This window comes from Arachis hypogaea, chromosome 11 (assembly GCF_003086295.3).
Source record: "Arachis hypogaea cultivar Tifrunner chromosome 11, arahy.Tifrunner.gnm2.J5K5, whole genome shotgun sequence".
NCBI lineage: Eukaryota > Viridiplantae > Streptophyta > Magnoliopsida > Fabales > Fabaceae > Arachis > Arachis hypogaea.
The window spans coordinates 25,836,209-25,843,274 of NC_092046.1; the positions used below are offsets into that span (position 1 = coordinate 25,836,209).

The 7,066-nt window shown below is 39.6% G+C and overlaps 1 non-coding gene across 1 annotated transcript; it reads right to left on the reverse strand.

Moving 5' to 3' along the window:
- Window positions 1–6,533: 6,533 nt before the first annotated feature.
- On the reverse strand, window positions 6,534–6,640 carry LOC112725297 (small nucleolar RNA R71). Its single transcript, XR_003164414.1, has one exon. It is a non-coding gene; the product is annotated as a small nucleolar RNA R71 (small nucleolar RNA).
- Window positions 6,641–7,066: the final 426 nt, after the last annotated feature.

The following is a 7,066-nucleotide window of genomic DNA, read 5'->3' on the forward strand; positions in this document are numbered from 1 at the left end:
AGTGCTGGCATATGAGCTCTATGCTCTCTGGCTCTTTGTAGTGAATTGATAGCCACCACTTTTTCCATCTTCTTGGCAGTTATTGGCTTGTCTTGCTCTAGCAATATCTCATCTATCACAGTTTTCACTCCAGCCTCATCACATAATCGCTGGATAATGCTTGGAAAAGCCAACCTTGTGCTGTTCTTAGTGCTTGTTATCACCCTCTGAATGTTGTTTGCAATCATCACTCCCACATTCATATTTTCTCCCTTCATGATGCTGTAGATCAATACAGCTCTCTCTATAGTCACCTCTGAAGTGTTGGAGGTAGGGTTGGGGGATCTTCTCACAAAATCCAGCCACTCTCTAGCTTGAGGACACAAATCTCTCCTCCTTAGTTGGCTTGGTCTCCCATCTTTGTCCTTGATCCACTCCGTGTTGAGAACACAAATTTCATTCAAAATGTCTTCGAATCCAGGATCAAGTTGCTTGATTCTTTCTTCAGAGCTCCGGGAGGATCTTGTGCGCCTCACTTCCAACATCCTTTCTAGGTTTGTTGGGCTGTAGTCAATATCCTTCCCTCTTACAAAGCTTAGATGACTGAGTTTTTGCCCTGGCTGTGGAACAGCATTGGCATAAAATTCTCTCACTAAGCTCACCACCACCTTCTTTGGTGGATTGCACAAGATTGCCCAGCCCCTACTGTTGATCTCATTTGTGATTTCTCTGTGCTCATCTCTTCCCAATTGGAAGCCAACTTCTGGGATGATTTGCCTCTCACTCACCCACCCATAGAATTGGTTTTGGTAGAAGAATGAGAGGAACTTGTACTCATTGTAGCTTGAAGACCCAGAAGAGGTTTCCTTGGTCTTTCTCTTCTCTGAGCCAGTGGCCTTTGGTGGTGCCATTTGAGTGTGATGAAAAGGGTTAAAAGAAAAGATGGAGAGAAAGCAAAGCAAAGGGGTTTGCTCAACACTAAACTTAGGACTTGATTGTCCCAATCAAGGAAGCAAGAAAGAAAGAAAGAAGGCAAGAAAGTAAAGAAGGGGAAGTGGGGGTTTCGGATAAGAGAAGGAATGTATGTGGTGTGAGGAAGGGAGGTGGGTGAAGCAATATATAAGAAAGGCAAGAAGAGTCTAGAAGGTGTGAATTGATAACAAAATTTAATGTTTTCACACTTTGGTTTTGGTGCCCAGCATGGGTGAAGCGCCAATTCAAGGGATGGTTCATCTTTCTTCAGGATGTGAGTTCCAAAGTGTGAAGTACACTTTGACTCCTTGACTTGATGAGTGATTAATGTCTTGTGGGCCCTGCCTTGTCCTGAAAATTCAGTTACAAACTCTCATCAGTGATAAGAAAAATTGCTTTATTTTCCTCCAATTAATTGTCATTAATTTTCTGTGTCTCTTGGATACCAAACTTAAGTTCATTGCATCTGGTAACTGGCTCATGATTGAACTTAATTGTATATATTATGAGTGGAAGAAATTTAATTCTTCATACCCTTCCACTTCCACTCTATGTATACACAATTAAGTAACCTTTTCGTTTATCTTACGAATTTACTGAATGCATTAGGACACCAATCAATTGTGCTGAACTTTGGATGTCCGAATGAAATTCTCATGGTGGTGGCCACACCTAACTTAATTTTTGGCTTACTCTTAAAATCAATTAAATTTTTATTCTATAAGCTCAAAAACAAGTGGGCTGGTGGCCATACCAAACTTAGTTCTTCAGCCAGTTTCTCAACCCAATTAAAGACATCACATAGTGAAGCATCTAAAGTTGCACTTTCAGCAAGACTAAGAAAACTTTTGAAGCTACAATCTAAAAGCTACCAACTAAATGACTAACACTAGAAACTGGAAACCAATTAACCAAAGTAACTTAAACATAAACTAATATGAAAAGCTTGAAATTGAAAGGATATGAGTGTTGAGTTACCTCCCAACTAGCACTTCTTTAACGTCATTAGCTTGACAGTTCTTCCTCTTCAGCTGAGGTTGTAGTTCACTCTTTGCTCATCTAGTGAGTCTCCCAAGTAATGCTTAAGTCTATGGCCATTGACAGTGAAAGTTCTCTGAGTTTTCTCATCCATAAGCTCCACATGACCATAAGGAGAAGCCTTGATGATTGTAAAGGGTCCTGACCATTTTGATTTCAGCTTTCCTAGGAAAAATTTGAGCCTTGATTTGTATAAGAGAACCTTTTCGCCCTCTATAAACTCCCTTCTTGACAGCTTTTGATCATGCAATTTCTTTGTTTTCTCTTTATAAATCTTGGCATTTTCATAAGCTTGAGTTCTGAATTCATCTAACTCATTGAGCTGCAGCAACCTTCTGTCTCCAGTAGCTTGATTATCAAAGTTTAAAATCTTTAGAGGCCAAAATGCTCTATGTTCAAGCTCCACTGATAGATGACAAGCTTTTTCATACACCAATTGGTATGGAGACATGCCAATAGGTGTCTTAAAAGCTGTTTTATAAGCCCATAATGCATCATCTAGCTTCTTGGACCAATATTTCCTTGAGTTCCCAATAGTCTTCTCAAGGATCCTCTTGAGCTCTCTATTTGAAATTTCAACTTGACCATTAGTTTGTGGATGGTATGGGGTGGCTACTTTATGCTTAATACCATATTTGAGGAGGAGTGTCTCTAATTGCTTGATGCAAAAGTGACTTCCCCCATCACTTATAAGAGCTCTTGGAACCCCAAACATGCTAAATATATTCTTCCTCAAGAAGTTAATCATTACTTTGTTGATGTTGCTATGGCCTCTACCCATTTGGATACATAGCCCACAGTAACCAATATGTAATTGTTTGAGTATGAGGGTGGAAAAGGTCCCATGAAGTCAATCCCCCAAACATCAAACAATTCCAACTCCATGATGAACCTCTGTGGCATCTCATTCTTCTTAGGTAAGTTGCTAGCTCTTTGACACTCATTGCACCTTGTCACAAACTCCCTTGCATCTTTGAATATAGTGGGCCAAAAGAATCCACACTGCAACACCTTGGCTGCAGTCCTTTCTCCACTAAAGTGCCCTCCATAGATAGATCCATGGCAATGCCAAAGGACCTCTTGTCCTTCCACATGGGAGATGCATCTTCTTAGTAGTCCATCAGCACACTTCTTGAAGAGGTAGGGCTCATCCCAAATGAAATGCTTGGCATCATTGATGAGCTTCCTTCTCAAGTGCTTATTGATGTTGGAAGGAAGTTCTCCAATGGCCTTGAAGTTGGCTATGTCTGCGAACCATGGAGCCTCTTGGATCATCATCAATTGCTCATCTAGAAAGCTCTCATTTACACCAGGGTTGTGTGCTTCATCCTCCTCAGGTGGGATCCTTGATAAGTGATCAGCCACCTTATTCTCTACTCCACTTCTATCCTTGATTTCAATGTTGAATTCTTGGAGCAGTAGAATCCATCTGATCAATATAGGCTTGGACTCTTGTTTGGTTAACAAGTATTTGAGAGCTGCATGGTCAGTAAATATAATTACTTTAGAACCAATGAGGTAAGATCTGAATTTATCAAATATAAAAAATATAGCAAAGAGTTCTTTTTCTGTAGTGGTGTAGTTTCTTTGGGCTTCATTAAGAACCATGCTAGCATAATAGATGACATGCACTAGCTTGTCTCTCCTTTGTCCTAGGACAACACCATTGGCACAATCTGATGCATCACACATCAATTCAAAAGCTAAGTCCCAGCTTGGAGGTGCTATGATAGGTGCAGCGGAGAGCTTACTTTTGAGCTTATCAAAAGCTTGCATACATTCTCTATCAAATATGAATGGTACATTAGAGACAAGCAAGTTACTTAAAGGTTTGGCAATTTTTGAAAAGTCTCTAATGAACCTTCTATAGAACCCAGCATATCCTAAGAAACTCCTAACTGCTTTGACATTGCAAGGTGGGGGTAATTTTTCAATCACTTCCACCTTGGCTCTATCTACCTCTATGCCTTTCTTAGAGGTTTTTTGGCCAAGGACTACCTCTTCGGTAACCACAAAATGACACTTTTTTCAGTTCAAAACTAGGTTATTCTCTTGGCATCTCTTGAGCACCAAGACTAGATCGTATAAGCAATTAGGAAAGGAGTCACCAAACACTGAAAAATCATCCATGAAAACCTTAATAAACCTCTCAATCATATCAGAAAAAATGGATAGCATGCACCTTTGGAATGTGGCAGGTGCATTGCACAAACCAAAGGGCATACGTCTATATGCAAAAACACCATAAGGACAAGTGAAAGATGTCTTTTCTTGGTTCTTTGGATCCACTACAATCTGGTTGTAGCCTGAGCATCTGATAAACCGCTATTTTATGGTTTATCTTCTGTTTAATTGAGTGGTTTCATCAAGTCTTTACCTACTTATTCATATGATTTGCATGATTTTACAATTCCTTCCTAGTTTTGTTTTATGGTTGAAAACTTGCTTCCTAGAGATCTTTAATTAGTATATTTTAATTCCCCTTTATACCATTCGATGTCGTGATTTGTGTGTTAAGTGTGTCAGGCTTTATAGGGCAGGAATGGCTTAGAGAATGGAGAGGAAGCGTGCAAAAATGGAAGGAACACAACAAACCAAGGAGATAACCAGCGAGCCCCGACGCGCACGCATGGCTCACGTGAGCGCGCGGAATGGAGAAATTTGCGCAGAATGGCTCACGTGGATTGGAGTTCTGCAAGATGACGCGTGCGCGTGCCTGACGCGTACGCGTGACAAGGAAATTCGCCAAATGACGCGCACGCGTGACTGACGCGTACGCGTGACATGCGCGATCTACAGAAATAACAGAAAATACTGGGGGCGATTTTGGGCCAAGTTTTGACCCAGTTTTTAGCACAGAAACACAGAATAGAGCCAGGGAACATGCAGAGACTCAACACACATTCACACATTCTCATTAGCATAGTTTTAGGTTTTTAGATCTGAATATAGAGAGAAAATTACTCTTCCTCTAGGTCTTCTTTACATTCATAGTTTATTACTTTTGCTTTTGGATATTGAAGAGTCATCACCTCCGTTGAAGATACTATTCTAGTTTGTTTCCTTACTCTTTTATTTATTCCATATTCTTAATTCTTCTTTAAAATTACAATTGGATTATTTTCATGGATTGTTAATGAAAAGGATTACTTTTATTTTTAATTAAATTGCAGTTATTGTCTATCATGTCTTTCTTTTATTCCCTTTTTAATTCTATGCGAGTAATTTTCATGTCAATGGAGTAGATTCCCAATTTGACATGGGGGTTGATTAAAAGGAGACACTAGAGTTGGAATGCTTAAGTGATTAGTTAAATTGAAAATTGTTGGCTAATTCTGTATTTACTAACGCTAGACCTTTCCAAGGGAGAGGACTAGGATTTGCGAATAAGAGTTAGCTCAATCACTTGACTTTCCTTTATTTAGTAAGGGTTAACTAAGTGAAAATAACAACCTCTTTATACTACACTTGAGAGAATTCCAACAAGGATAGAACTTCCAATTAATCATTCCCCCAATCCAGACTTTTTATTTTGAATAATATAAATTTCCTTTAATTTTCATTGCACTTAATTACAATTGTTTATTTTCTGTTATTCAACTCTCAAAATTCACGAAAAACTTCTGATTAATAACTTAGCACCCTTTCTAGCAACTCGTTGGGAGACGACATGGGACTCATACTCCCAGTATTTTTATACTAAATTTTTGTGACAACCTTTCTAAATTGATGAGGCAGATTTTTGCTGGTTAAGAGCTATACTCGCAATGCTGTTCTATTATATTATAATCTCTTAATTGGTCTAATCTCTGCAACGCATCAATTTTTGGGGCCGTTGTTGGGGAGTTGCAATTGTGTGCTGAATTATTAATTAGTGTACATATTTTTTTATTTTATTTTATTTGAGTATTTTATTTTATTTTATTACCATGAGCTGTATGTTTCTTTCATTGAATGACGCGTTCACTGCTTGATCCGAGATTAGCTGCATTTGATCCTGAAATTGAAAGAACTCTTTCACGTATTAGGCGAGCTCGGCGCAGGTTAGCCTCAGAGGGTGGTGAAGTGATTGTTATCGATTCACCAGTCTCATCTATGGGCGAATCTGAACCGCCATCTGAGGAAGAAACAAGCTCCTTTACTACTGATTCAGTTGATTCACGTGCAGATTGAATGGCAGCACCCAGGAGGATTATTCTCCAGAAAGCTGGAGCTCCAGATTTTACACTGCAGCCATATCAAGTGCATCATCGAACTCTGGCTGCAAATTTTGAACTGAAGACTGAACTAATCAACTTGATGCCCAAGTTTCATGGCTTGCCTGCTCAGGAGCCCATCAAGCACCTCAGGGATTTTCAGACAGCTTGTTCTATCGTTAGGCGTCATGGTGCAAATAAAACTTTTATTCTGTTAACCGCCTTCCCATTTTCTCTTGAGGGAAAGGCGAGGGAGTGGTACTACTCCCAACCTGAAGCAACTGTTACCAACTGGGATACGTCAGGATAGAATACCTAAAAAAATACTTTACAGCTGAAGTTACAGATAGAATGAGAAAAGAGATCTCCTGTATTGTTCAAGGAGAATCAGAGACTCTCTATGAGTACTGGGAGTGCTTTAAGAACCTTTTGGACGCATGCCCCCACCACATGATTGACAGGTTAGTGTTGATCAGCTACTTCACTCAAGGCATGAAGCTTCGGGATAAAACTACACTGGATGGTACTAGTAATGGTTCTCTGAAAAAGTACAAGACCGCAGATGAAGCATAGCAACTGATCAGTGACTTAGCTGAGTCCACTAGAAATCACAAGCACAGGAACAACCACTCAAAGATTGTTGCAGATGTTTCCTCTAGCAGTGAGACTACTGTTCTTACACAGAGTATATGTGAAATGACCAACCTACTGAAGCAGATGCAGTTGAATCAACAACAAACTCAGCTTTCCCCACCACAACAAAGCCAACAATTAGTTCCCCAAAGAGTATGCGGAATATGTGCTGATTATAGTCATTATATTGATGAGTGTCTGCAGCTCCAATAAGAAGACAATACTATGGAAGCTACTCATAACTTCTA